The sequence below is a fragment of the Rattus norvegicus genome, chromosome X, assembly GCF_036323735.1.
Source record: "Rattus norvegicus strain BN/NHsdMcwi chromosome X, GRCr8, whole genome shotgun sequence".
In the NCBI taxonomy this organism is placed as follows: Eukaryota; Metazoa; Chordata; class Mammalia; order Rodentia; family Muridae; genus Rattus; species Rattus norvegicus.
Window position 1 is genome coordinate 95,395,424 of NC_086039.1, and position 14,938 is coordinate 95,410,361.

The following is a 14,938-nucleotide window of genomic DNA, read 5'->3' on the forward strand; positions in this document are numbered from 1 at the left end:
AAAATACCCATGTCAATTCTAGAGTCTTTTTCTCAGTTTCTAGATCAGAATATAGCTCTCAGCTATTTCTCCAGCATCACACCTGCCTGCAAACTGCTAAGGCTTTGCCATGATCATAATGGACTAAACCTCTAAAACTGTAAGTAAGCTTCCAATTAAATGCTTTCTTTCATAAGAGTTGCCTTGGTCATGGTGTCTCCTGAAAGCAGTAGAAGCTGACTACGATAATGACATAAGTTTAACCATGTGAAAAGTAGCACTTGTTTTCTTGTTTGCTTTGAGACAGCGGCCTCACTATGTAGCTCTGACTGTTCTGAAATGTCTTACATGAATCATGATGCCTTCAAAGTCAGACATCTACTCACTTCTGCATTCTGAGTGCTAGGATTAAAGGTGTGTGCTACCATACCTTGCCACTAAGAAACAGTTGTTATATTTACTTCATGATAACTTTGGTTGATTTATGTTATGAGTGTGTATACTTAGTTATTGAATTAGACAGAGCAGAATATTATTACAAGTAGACTTTTCAGGGTCATGCTCCGAACAGTGAATGCTAGCTACATACAATGATATATCCAAAGGAAAGCAACTGTAAAGATAAACCTTTACTGTTGTAGAGAAACATATATACTGTTAATACTAACACTGTTGAAGAGTAACTATGAGGAGTTTGATTAGTCACCTAAGCTAGGAGTTCTCAACCTGTGGGTCATGACCCCCTTAGGGGTCCTATGACCCTTTCCCAGGTGTTAGAAATGCTCATAGTAGCTCAAAGATATAGCATAGGGAAGATCCTGCATATCAGATATTTATATTATGATCCATAACAGTAGCAAAATTACAGTTAAGAAGTAACACCGAAATAATTTTATGGCATTGGGTTACACACAACATGAGGAAGTAAGTGTATTAAAGAGTCCTCGGCACTAAGGAATACTGAAAGTCTCTGAACTAAGCTATGCTTCTTTAGCTAGCTCTCAAAAAAAAAAAAAGAAAAGAAAAGAAAAGAAAAAGATAAATTACTCATGTCCTACCTTGATATAGAGAGACATACTGTGTCATAGAGAAGATAGTATCATTGCACAATAATGAACACAATCCCTATGAAAGAATGAGAACCTCTCATTGAGCTTCTTCCCAATACAGTCTCTACTGGCCTTTGTTATGATAATGATATTAACACACACAATTAACTTTGACATATATAGATTAAAAGTGGGTGAGATAGATTAATTGTAGCAATCTTCATAGAACCTACATGATTCTTTAATTTTCTTCCTTAAAGAATTTATATTTTTTTAATATTGTTGCATGATTTGGGTTAGGGGAGAAGTATACATGCATGGCATAGCACATGTGAACATCATAATACAATGTTGTGGATTTAATACTCTCTTTCTATCTCTATTGGTTTTAAGACTTCAACTCAGTCCATGATACTTGCATAGCACGTGGCTTTACCCACTGAGCCATCTTAATGATACAAATATCTGACTGGTGGTTGTGGGTGGTAGTGATATTTTACAGTTCTAAATTATTTTACTAGTCCATACTCATATGAGAAAAAATACAGACAACTTATTTATACAAACTCACTAACTACATGGACAATCAATGTGCATTAAAAAACAAATTGCAACCTCATCATACACAGAGCTCACGTGCAATACCAGTGGACTGTCTTCTGAACAGTTGGTTGTGAAAAAGCATGAGTTAGCATACATAAAGCAGATTTTAGATATTTATAACTCCAAGAGAATTAATTGCATTATAAGTTTGGAAATTTCATTTTACAGATGTTGACAGTCTGCATATCTTTGTTTTTCGATTCTGTGTGATGATCATGGTGGAGGGGAGAATAGTTCCTCTCTTCATGTGACTGCATTTGGAGCTCATTCTCATTAACAATGCCACTGATTTTGATGACATACATTATATGCATATAATTTTAAAAATCTTTCCCCGGTTCTTAGTACTATAAAAAGCTTGATTAGGCAATTCGCTCTTTTCATTATGTCAACTAATAAGACATCAGTTGAAAGAACAGGAAAGCCAGTAGACGGCATGAATATTCATATGGAAAAACCCCTCTGAATGGGAGATGCCTGTAAGGACCAAAAATGAACAGGAGATATGCCAACGTGTTAGAAATACTCATAGTAGCTCAAAGATATAGCTATATCTTTGCCAAATGTGGTTTGCATTACTCTGGCTCTAATGAGCAGTTAAGTATTATAAAAAAGAGTTTCTCAAAGGCTTTAAGAAATGAAGTAACTGTGATATAGATGCCTTAAATTAGCCCACTCTAAGGATTCTTAAAGCTACGTTCTTCTTTCTAAGGCTACAATCATCTGGCAGCCCATACTGCTATTTTGAAAGTCTCCATAAGCCTTATTTTCAAGGGCAATAGTTGAAGTAATGAAATACAGAGGTTTGCATATTTGCAAGGCACATCTTTAATAATTCATACATGTGCTTATCCTGTCTACACTAGTAACAGAATATGTGTGTGTTTACTTATTTGTTTTGTCTTACCTACTGTATAAAATATAAGTAAAAAGTGTGATTCATATGTTGTATAAATTTTACAGTGTCACATTGAACTATGTAAGCAATAATAGTATTTCCTCAGCATAAACATGTACTAATTTTTCTCAAGGAATATTTATTGTAGAACCAATGAGATCTCCTTGGTGAAGTGAAAGTTGTACTTGACATTCTCTAAGATACAAAAATAACTGCTCCTGCATGAGATCTATTTTGACTCTTAGACTATAACCAGAATAGCAGGTAATGAATGAGAATGAAGTAGGCAACTGAAGATTAACGTCACTCACTTTATACTTTTGCTGAATTTCAATGTTGCTACAAACAGCATTGTGATAAAAATGGTGTCATTTCAGTCCATAAAGTTTGAGTGAATTTAAGCTCAATGACCTTGAAAGTCAAATTGCTTGACCAGGTGAGATCAAATAGTAGGCACTACCTCCTTTGTAGGAGCAGTCAAGAAAATTCCAGTTTACTAGATGGGAGAGTGAGCTGTTAAGGACTATGAGAATTTTATGAATTGTTGCTTTCTCTGAATCAATTCAGAACAGTTTTATTATTTACTACATAAAATATATTTTATACTGCAAACATCAAAAATGCAATTGCACAACAGTCAACACAATCCATATGAAAGAATGAAGAAATCTCATTTGGAGTCCTCCCAACACCTACAGTGGCATACTTCAAAATGAGCAAACCCACCTTTCTGTCTCCTTGAAAATCTCTGGAGCATTTAAGAGATTTGGAGTTATTTTACTTTATGTTCATTTATATTAAATACATGAGGTAGCTTACCATAATATTTATTATCACAACACATAAAAAGTGGATCCTAGTTTTGTGGATCTGAACACATTTCTAGTTTAAGAAGAAATTTAGGACCTGTTCCTAATTATAGCCATCAGGTACATAAATTGACAATATTTCCCCTTTATTATCCATGCTCAGGCATTTCAAATGAATAAAAATTTAATTATCCTCCTTGTTTTGTAGGATATGTTCTGTGTCTTGTGTATTACAAGCCAGAGGACATTTCTCCTACTGCACTAAAAGGCAAAGATATACTCAACGTATTAATCTTCATCTAGATAGCATGGGGGATGGTTGTAGAATAGTACACAAATCAAATGGCACTTTGACTGAACTTCTGTTTGGATGATTTTATTTTCTGATCACAATTGTACAATTTTCCAAAAGTAGTTTAATAACCATACCTACTGCCTTTTGCAGATCTGTATTTCTTACACAGTCATTAATATACTCAATTCTGAATCCTTACTTTAATACTTTGGGTAGATGGCATGTTGACTAGCCACTTGTTAAAAATCAGAACCTAAGATTAAAATATATCATGCAAATTTTACTCTTTTATATTATGCATCAAGGTTATGTCTGTGTCACCAATGGATATACTATGTAGGAGACAAAGTATTCAAGCAAATAAAATGTGTCAGGTTCCATTCTTAGGCTGTATAAAATTATACTAAAGGTCAATATTGATTTGGGCTATCCTATGGAGTCTGTCAATCATATTAGATTGGTAATTTCAGAATGTTTATAACATACCCTTCTAAAATACTAACTTTTTGAAAATGAGGCATTGTCTAGCAGCTTCAAGCAAGAATTACTAGATGTGTTGCTTATTCAGGAAAACAAGCACTTTCTGATAAAAAAAAATACCGTAAGATTTAATTGATCACAACAGGTATGTGAGGTGTACTTGCGCTTTTAGGGCTTTTAAATGTTAAAATGGAATAGTAATAGAGGTTATTTTTTTCTCTAAAAGTCTTACAATTTAAAGTCCATACATTTATACATGTGTGGGACAATTAGATGCCCACTCTTCCTAAACAGAATTGTCTGCACTCAACAACATTTAACATTATTGTTTTTCCCCTCTCCTTTAACTCCCATTCATCAAGTTTTTGAGAGTGTCATCCTGACCTATTTTGAAGGCTACTTTATTTCTATAAAGAAATAAGGAAAGGGGCTGGAAGTGTGGCTTGGTCCTACTTTTTATTCATTTTTATTTTAAATTTCACATTTGTTTTATTTTTAAATTTCTTGGGGTTTTAAAAAGAAAAAAATAGTGGAGGAATAAATGAAGACTTCAAACCATTCAGAAATAGTTAAAATTAAGTATTGTTTCCCTAACTCTAACCCATCCTACTGAGAGGAAACCACAGCTTCCATTTTTGCTAGTATGTTTTCAAAAGTATAATATACAAACATAGGCATATATATATATATATGTACACACACACATATATATATATATGTATAACTGCAATTTTGCATTGTTTTGTACATTTACCTATTTTTTCATATTTTTATTAATTACTTGGGGATTTCACACCATAAACCCCCATCAAAATCACTATCCAGTCATCCCAGATACACCCCCTAGCACCCTTGTGACCTACCACACCCAGAGAAAAGGAGAAAATATTCAATTTCTATTGCCCATATATTCAATGAAATATGATAAAACTTCTGGTGGTCATCTCCTAAAAGAATACTGGATTGTTCCTACCCGAACTCCTACCAGAAGCCATCAGTGGTGGAAAGCTATACTTCATCATCCTTATTATAATTTTTTATAGTTCTCTTAGATGACTTTCTTTCTAGGCTGTTGCTTTTGGGCGGGGAATGAGGAAGGAGTAAGTATTCTCACATTTGCCTTCTGTGTACCTTCTTCTAAACTGTGAGCAATATCGACTACTATAAAATAATCAATATTTTGGTAAAGGTAGCTTCCTTGTCCTTTACACTTAGCAGGAGCAGGGATGATGTACTTCCACAAGTTCTCTAGCATCGGCATGTGCCACTGACCTCAGCATGATCTCTGATGGAAGTACAAATCTCAGACATCAATAAAGCACTCTGCCTGCTGCAGCCCTGGCCATTAACTCAGACATGGCAGCATAGGTCTAGGTTATCAACATGGCCTGAGGGGACAGTGCAGGCTACCCTCATCAACATGGCTTCATATGGAAACAAGGCCTGCAAACATCAACATGGATTCAGGCCATAGCACAGACTACAGACATCTAAATGAACTTCAGTGTTAACAGAGGCCACAGATATCAATACAGCTTTCGACTCCACCTATTCTTTATTTTTGTTGAGTACCAGTATTACATTTTATCACCCACATGGCAACTCCCAGCTGTCTATAATTTCAGTTCCAGGAGAGTCCAACATGCTCTTCTGTCCTTAGTTAGCACTACACACATTTGGTACACTTATGTGCAGGCAGGAAGCCATTCATACACATATAAATACATGTAAACATTCATACATAAATCTTTTTAAAGAAAATTTGTCTTAAAAAGAGAAAATTCATATTCTGGAATATCATCTATATATTTTACCTTTTTGAATTTTTAATTATTTTTTTCAATGTAATTATAAAAGAATGTCAGTTCCCTATCTAGGTGCAAACTATAAACATCTTGATACTGCCCAAATCTGATAGTTAATTAATTTTGCTTTGGGTTATATTAAGTGACTCGGTATGTTAGAAAATTTACAGTCCAACATGCAAACCTCAAGGACAAAATTTAAATATGAAAAATGTCATGAAACAAAACAAAAAAAATCACAGAGTTAGTTTATCATTATTAACAAAGCTGGAAGAGAGCTTAAGGTGTACCTCAGTGCAGAAGTATGTGCTTATCAGGCTGTAAACAATGACATCTTTATTTTATTTTATTTTATTTTATTTTATTTTATTTTATTTATGTTTCAGTGTTTGCTTGTGTATATGACTGTGCATCAATGTGGATGTCTAGAGGCACAGAGATCTAAAGAGCATGTTGGATCCACTAGAATTTGAGTTACAGATGGTTATATGGCATTATGTATAGTGTCAACCAAAAGTGGGTCTTTCATAAGAGCAGCAAGTGCTCTTAACCACTGAATTATCTCTCTGGTTCCCAACAGCAGTATCTTTTGAACTACATTCTGCAATCAAAAGAAAGGAACTTCTTGAACATGTGATACAGCTGTCTTCTACAGTAAATGATTTACAGAAGCAAGATGGATGGTTTGAAAATAGCCTTTTCCTCAAATGAAAAACTATTCGCCAAGTTTGAGGCAGAGATTATGGTTGAAGTGTGCTAGAGCTAGTACCCAAATCATTCATAAGCATTGATGGGGAAACAGTTTATATCAGGGTAATAAATGGACAATTTAAGAACAATTTTTTTCAGCCAACAGTGGAAATGTTCTTCCCAGGAAGAAAAGCATTCAAGACAAGAGTTCTAATCTCTATGGACAATATTCATTTAATAAATTAAAGAAAAAATGGTGCAGTTCTTTTGCAATATTGTCTTAAGAAACTGAAGAACTTAAAAATCATGGAGAATTATATCTTTTTGTTACATACTGCGATGCTTACTTTCCTTTGTGTACTTGGCTAGATTATAATATCTAGTTATCAAGTAAAACATTAATGAAGGTGTTAATTGATGGTACTTTGTAGATGTAGTTAACATCTACAATCAGTTGCTTTTTAAGTGGAGAAGATAGCACTCCCTAATGTGGCAAGTTCTTAACGAATCAGCACTAAGACCTGAAGAGCAAATTACAAGTGAGGTTTCAATGAAAGAAGCCTGAAGCTTCAGCTCCTGCCCGAGTTTACCAGCCTGCCAGCCTGCCCTATAAATTTCAGATTTGCTGGTCCTCACAGTTCTGTGAGTCAACCCTTAAAATAATCTGTCTTCCTCATTCCTACTCCTTCTCTCTAAATCCATAGATATACAGAGCTACCTCACTCACTAGCTTACAATAGATACATATCATGGTGGTTTTGTTTGTTTTGTTTGTTTGTCCTTTTGGTTTGAAGTGTCCTGAGTGATACTGCTATTTGCACACTTATAGCTTTTAAAAACTTTTTAACATGAAAGTAATAGAAATTCTGATTTCTAAACTGCCTGATAATTGACATAGCACACCTATAACCAACCATGGCATCTTATCTTTCCCAGTATTCCTTAATTCATTCAAATCAAAATCCATAGAAGACCATATCCTAAGCATAATTCTGATTTAAAGCAAATTAGAATATCTTTTCTAAAATGACAGTTTTTTGATCATTTATATTCACGGCCAGAAAGGGGAGAGAGAGGTGGGGGAGAGAGAGAGAGAGAGAGAGAGAGAGAGAGAGAGAGAGAACCACAAGTTGTGGTGGAACACAACAGTAGGGTATGCTGAAGAGGTGGAGGCAAGAGGATTTTGGGCTACACATTAAAGACATTGCATGGTGAATAATTTTAATCCTATCTCTTGCCAACAGAAGCAGGTGGATCTCTATGAGTTTGTTGCCAACCTATTCTACATAGGGGGTTCCAGGCTAAATACGATAACATAAGAAGGAAGGAAGGAAGGGAAGGAGGAAGCTGGGAATAAAAAAAATGTATGCTACTATTGCTATTATAGCACCAGCTCAATCATCACCACAAGCAAAGTAAAGCTATACCCATAGCTAACTTCAAGGAGAATTGATTATGCTCACCGTTGTGACTGTATTAGTGGATATAAAGAGTAAAGGGGAGTAAATCAAAGATCCTTGTGTGAACCACTGTTAAAATTAAAAAGAAGATTAATAAGTAGATTAGCGTCTTTTAAACAGATAAAAGATGCAAATAGCATGATCAATTGTATCCTTAGCAGAGTCAGTGGAAATCTAATTTTACTATTTCCCCCTTTCTTAAAATTATGGTGGAAATTTTAAGATATTTTACCATTGAAATGCTTATTTCTATTTAATCTTTCTAAACTATGTGTCTGACTTTTCTAGCCTGTACTTGAAACGCTCCTTACCATTTACAGCAATTTCTTATATTCGTTATACTCATACCTTATCTACCTGAGTGGCACTCAAAACTCATGGACACACAACATGTTTTTACTTAGGTCATTCTCAATATATGAGTTCAGTTGTTTTGTATAGGATATAAGCTTTTAGATGGGAGAAACAAATATTTACTAAACAGGTTTTAAAATAGGAAATGTCCTCTACTAGATAACATTTTCCTAGGATTCAGTAAAAGTCAGAGTACTTGTGAAATAATGAATATTTAGTAGTGTAGTCTGCTGATTTAGTATTCTAAGAAGGATGGACCCAAAAACAAAATAAAATATAATATTTTGTAAAAAAAATAAAAATTGTAACCTGCTATCACAGGTCAGGTTTAAACTGTGTCTTGCAAATTCAACTATGAAACAGTTAAGTGTCTCTCAAGACATAATATGATCCTCCTTCTACTTTGATAAGTGGTTTAACCTGTCTTATGGTTTTGTTTTCTTTCTTTTCGTTAGGGAATGGAAACTGAGAATATCCCTTGGAAATCAAAAGAGCCAACATAGGAAGGGCTAATAGAAATATTTAAGAGTCTTTGACTCATGGCAGTTATATGATTAACAATGTTTGGTTCTATTCTTATTTTTATGTCATCTGAGAAAAGAGCTTATATATTAAAAAATCCATGATAAACAAAATATTATCTACTACCCATATATTTTCAACTTTTGTTACTAAATATGCATTTGAAATAATATATGAGAGGCAGACACTATTTAGACAATCCTAAATATTAATTACTCTTCCTGATAGTCAGGGCCACTTTAATAAATTCAATGCATTTTACAGAAACACAAGCTTTGCTTCTAATCTAGTTCTCTATGAGTTTTGTCTTCTAGATGTGAAAAAAAGCTTGGAGACTTTCCCCAATTGTAACTGGTATCCACCTCCTTCTCTTTTCTCATTTACAACTTTTTCCCTTGTTTTAGAGACAAGATGATGAAAGGTTTTTTTTGTCATTGTTTTTTTCTGCTTTTTTCATTTTAAAACAATACAGACTCTAAACAATAATCAGTAGAAATTGGATATTTGAAAAAAACATGAGAAATAGAGCATGTATAATGCACTAATCTAATTTCAGGTAGCCAGAATCTTCCTGTAAGTTGACTGCTCACTTGCTTGGCAAAATCCAAACATGATATCTATTATTAAATCATCCATCAAGATGTATATCCAGATACTTTACCGTAAGAAAAATCCAGTTTAAATACACTTCAGGAAAAAAAAGAGAGAAATCTCTTTTCTCTAATTACATGAAAGCTTGAAAGTAGGATGTCTTTGGGTAAAACTTTGTCAGTAGGCTAATATCAGGTACAATCCTCTCTGTCATTCTATTCTGTATTCCATATTGCTTGTATACTTCAACTCCTTCATTCAAACTTCTGTATCTATCTCAGGCCAATGCTTGTTTTACAGCCACAAAATTGCTGCAGCAATGGCAACTTTGATTCTTGCTATTAAAGAGAAGAGCAAGAATCCTTTTCAGCAGAGATTACTATTTTGAAGGGATCTGAACCACCCTTCATTAAATCAATCACTATTGCTTGGAGGAATGTGTATGTTGACCGGTTTAGTTAGTAAGAGCTTTAAGAGAGGTGAGCAAGCTGGAATCATGTTTTATAATGTATGGAGATAATAGTTACATGAAAAGTAGAGATATAACCAAGAAATTTCCAACATAATATTAAAAAACATGTTTGTAACAGCATTTGTAAAGTTCTAGAGATGAACTCTTGATGAAGAAATATGCATAGTACTTTAAAATATTAACTTAGTATTGAATATGCTAACATAACCTAAAGTACATATGTGAAGGAAGATTCCCGAATAGAAGCCATGTCTGCAAAAGTTTATTGACTGACCTGAACAGAAGTGATCTGGAGAGGTTAGAATCTGACAGGTCCAGAAGCCAATCTCCTTATCTGAGCCAACTTTGCCTCCTAAGCTGCCATCCCTTGCCCACCTCTGTATCTGAACTATCATCCTGGGTTAACAAATTAAAACAAACAAATAAACAAACAAACAAAAAACCTTTTGGAATCTAGCTTGCACAAACCCCAAAATTCAGAGAGCATCTGAGGCCTACAAAAAAGCTTAGAGCTTCAGAGGGATGTGAGGCCATCACCATGGATGGAAGGTGGCAGCAATGATTCCTGGAGCAACAAACTGAGAGTTCACATGTTGAATCACAAGCAAGAAGTAGAGGGTTTGAACTGGAAATAATATGATGCTCAAAGCCTGCCCCTAGAGACATACGTGCTCCTCCATGACCATACTTTCTAAATTTCCACATACAGCCTTTCAATCTGGGATTCATGGGCTGAAATGTATGAACCTGTGAGGGTTATTTCTGATTCAAACCACCACTTTCTGCACCATAATGTAAAATGTATCAAGTCCAACTTCACAAGGAAAACTGCATTCCTTCAACATATAAGGACACAGAATATACAGTACTATTTTAAAAGGAATGGGGAAATGGGAAATACTGGACCAAAGCAAAACCACAACCCAGCAGAGCTAACAATTAAGCCTATATACATTGAAGTTTGTAATTTGCTTTTTGATTTTACAAGGGAGCTAAAATGAAGAGACTGCCTTAAGGCTCAGAAAAGACTTTGTACTTTTAAACACTGCTGTGACTGTAAAAGACTGTGGGAAAGTTTAAAGACTTACAACATTTGTGGTTTATTCTCTGCTGCCCATACTTGAATTTCAAGATGTGAGCCTGCTGCTCCTTTCCTCTTGCTTTCAGATTGTTGTCAAGACTCCCTGCCATGATAAACTTTTCTTTTGGAACCATAAGCTAAATAAACTCTTTCTTCTGGAAGTTGCCTTAGTCATGATGTTTTATCACAGCAGTAAAAAAGTAACTAAAACAGTGTTTCTTTGCAATCTATTCATCTAAAGCACTCCAAATTTGAGATTTTTTTTCACTCTTTACTCATTAAGTTTCTAGTTAAAGCTACTGAATTAGCTTTAACCAGCCTTAAATTGACTTTAAATAGCCTTTCTGAAGTTTGAATCTCCTTCCATGAACTTGGAAAAATTCTTGCTTTTGATATTGATTATGCGAGAATTAACACTTTTAGTCAGACAGGAATGCACCCCTTCAAGTTACAATTTTCATGAAGTCAAATTTTATGTATGTATTTCTGTTAAATTCTGTATATTTCTTCTGATCTCACTAAACCTGTACAAGAATTTCCATGAAAACCATTTTGTTTTCTGTTCAAATGCAAGAATGGCTACTTCACTGAGTGATTAAACCATGGTTCTACAAAAGAACCTTGCATTGATATTGAACAATTTCCTGTGTACTTAAAACATAGAGTATTTCTTTGTGATATCAGAATTTAAGATTATTATACCTTGCTGGTTGTGAAATAAGTTTACTTAATCCTAATATGTATTCTATTGATCACAAGTTAACTTTACAGGTGGTAAGCAACTTAGTTTTAGACAGCTTAACTGATGTATCAGGCCCATGGTTTTATTTCCAATACTGCAGTACAGTTGTATCTTATTGTCTTAATTTATCCATCCAACAAATAGTTGTTGATCATATGCTGTTAAATCAGACATAATTTTAAGCTCTAAGTACAAAAAATGTGAACAGTACAAATATACTAGCTTCACAGTTCATTATTCTAATACAGGGGGAAGTTTCAAGAGGCAAAATTCTATATTTACATTCATTTTATGATACAAATAAAGAAAGTAAAGTAGCAAAACAGTATAAGCAATTAGTGTTTAAATAAAGATTATCAAATTTTGCTGCTAAAATAATATTTATATTTATTTGCTTATCTATTGGCCTTTTTGAAACATTTTCTTTACGTAGCCCTGGCTGACCTAGAATAGCTGTGTAAACCGGGTTTGAATTGAACTCATAGATCTTCCCTCTTCTGGAATTGAATGCTTATGCCACTACATCTGGCTCCATTACTACTTATTTTTCTCAAGATAATAACAGTTTTCTTCCCCATTTTAATATATACAAAATGGTGGTGATTGAAAACTAGCCTAATTTTTTAGCTGCTGTTTTTAACATTTTAAAACAATGTTTCAGAGAAAGAGCACACAAACTTTAAGGACTTCCTTTTGTCACTATTGATGTGTAAAAATTTGCACTTAATTTTAGGTTTCTACCAAGTCTAGCAACCTGAGCAAAGTTGAGTCCCCCAGAAATCAATTTAGTGGTGATGGAAGGGAAGAATGCAACTCTTACAAGTCATTCTCTTACATACATACATGCATACATACATACATACATACACACACACACACACACACAAACACACACTATTTTAACTTTAAAATGGTCTCTCTACTATGTTTAATGTTTTCTCTGTAAAGTTATATAAATATGTAGGGAAATTTAATCTGGCAATGTGACTACTCTGATTGGAATACTCTTAGAAAACACCTTTAATCCCAAACAAGGAAGAAGGTAAAGTTAGGTTGTGGAGGGAAGCAGCTATGTTTGAAACTTTTGTCTATTTGAGAGGCAGACAAAATAATGAATCAGAAAAAGATTTGGCAGAATGAGTCAGAGATAGGAAATGCCCAACTCATAAGAACAGCACAGGAAAATAAGCTATCTAAGAGCAGCACAAGAAGAATTAGTCTGGTCTGTTCAGTCAGTGGAATTTTCTGTTTGGTCAGCCAGCATATGAGACAGTGTAGTGAAATTGAGTTTATTTTAAGTCAGCTCCTGCAGGAGAGGCAGTTGAAGCCAGTTAGTAATAGATTAGAACCAATTGCCATAGTTAGTTTGAAGCCTACCAAAAGCAATTCAGCAAGAAGCTGAGAGAAGCCAAGTTGAATGAGTCAGCATAGAGAGGAAAATGAACCAGAGCAGCTGAATTGAACCAGCCAGCCAGAGCTCAGAAAGAGGTAGAAAGGGTGAGCTTATTCAGCATTAAGTCTTGGAGGCAGGAAGCATTTGACTGAGGCTGAAATCTGAAGTATTGAAGGTCTGTACTCATAATTAGATTGTACGGTGGTGTCTTAGGGTCTTATTGCTGTAAACAGACACCATTACCAATATAAGTTTTATAAAGGACATTTCATTGGGGCAGGCTAACAGATTCAGAGGTTCAGTCGATTATCATCAAGGCAGGAGCATGGCAGCATCTCAGCATCCAGGTAGACATGGTGCAGGATGACCTGAGTACTACATTTTCACCAGAAGGAATCCAGGAACTGACTGAGAAATCTCAGAGAGTTAGGATGAGGGTCTCCAAGCCCACTCCCACAGTGACAAATTTAAACATGTATTATTGAAACATCACCTAACTATATACAATTTCTGACCAGTGTAAAAAGTATTCCCAACTGCAGTATTTAGAGAACTGGAGATAGAAACTTTGGCATAAGGAGTCATGAAATAAATGGTAAGATATGTATATCATTTGGAACAGAAAAAAACTTCTTATAGGCAAAGCTGGTGATAAAAGTATATAATTCACAGGACTCAGGTAGCTGAAAACTTGATTATAACCTCTGTTATATAGCAAGACATTTTCTTAATAGATAAAGCAACAATAAAAGAACTTCTGTATAAATTGTGCTTAAATTTACCACAGGTTCACAGCTCTCTATAACCAAATCCCATGGGGGTAGAGAGCTGGACTGTCAGAAGTATGAGTCACCTGAGAACTCAAGTGAAACAACTACTTCTGCTCACATTCCTGGTCCAAGAGGAACCTGCCTAGGGCCCTCTGGATGCAGGGACCTAGGAGCAGTCAGGGGCAGGACCCTTCCAGTGTATGCCTGAGCCCAAAGCTAAAAGCCAGTCATCAGGAGCAATGACACACCTCAGAGCAGAGGTAAGACAAACTCTTCTGTTACAAGCAACTCCCTTGGAGGCTTCAGAACACACAAACCCAGGAGCAGCACTCAGTTCCCAGATCTGGCTGAAAGAAAACAGGTCTACAGAAGTGCTAATACATGGGCTTACAGGAGGGTCAAGCCACTGTCAGAAACAGCAAGACAAGCTAACATCAGAGACAAAGTGGTAGCAAGAAACCAAGACTATTTAGCATAATCAGATGCCCAGTTCTCACAACAGAGCATATACTGGATATCCAAAAAAAAAAAAAATCCCTTAAACAATTATAGGAAAACACAAACAGGAGAAGGAATTGAATAAAACAATACAGGATTTAAAAATGGAAATAGAAACAATAAAGAAATCACAAAGAAAGCAAACCTGGATATAGAAAACCTAGGAAAGAGACCAAGAGTCATTGATGCAAGTACCAGCAACAGAATAGAAGAAATAGAAGAGAGAATCTCTGGAGCAGAAGAAACCATAGAAAAGAATTACATAACCATTAAAGATAATATAAAACATAAGAAGCTATTAACCCAAAACATTAAGAAAATGCAGGACACAAAAAGAAGATGAAACCTAAGGATAATAGGTATAGAAGACAACTAAGACTCCCAAATTAAAACGCCAAAAAATACTTTTAACAAAATTATAGAAGAAAACTTCCAGAACCTAAAGAA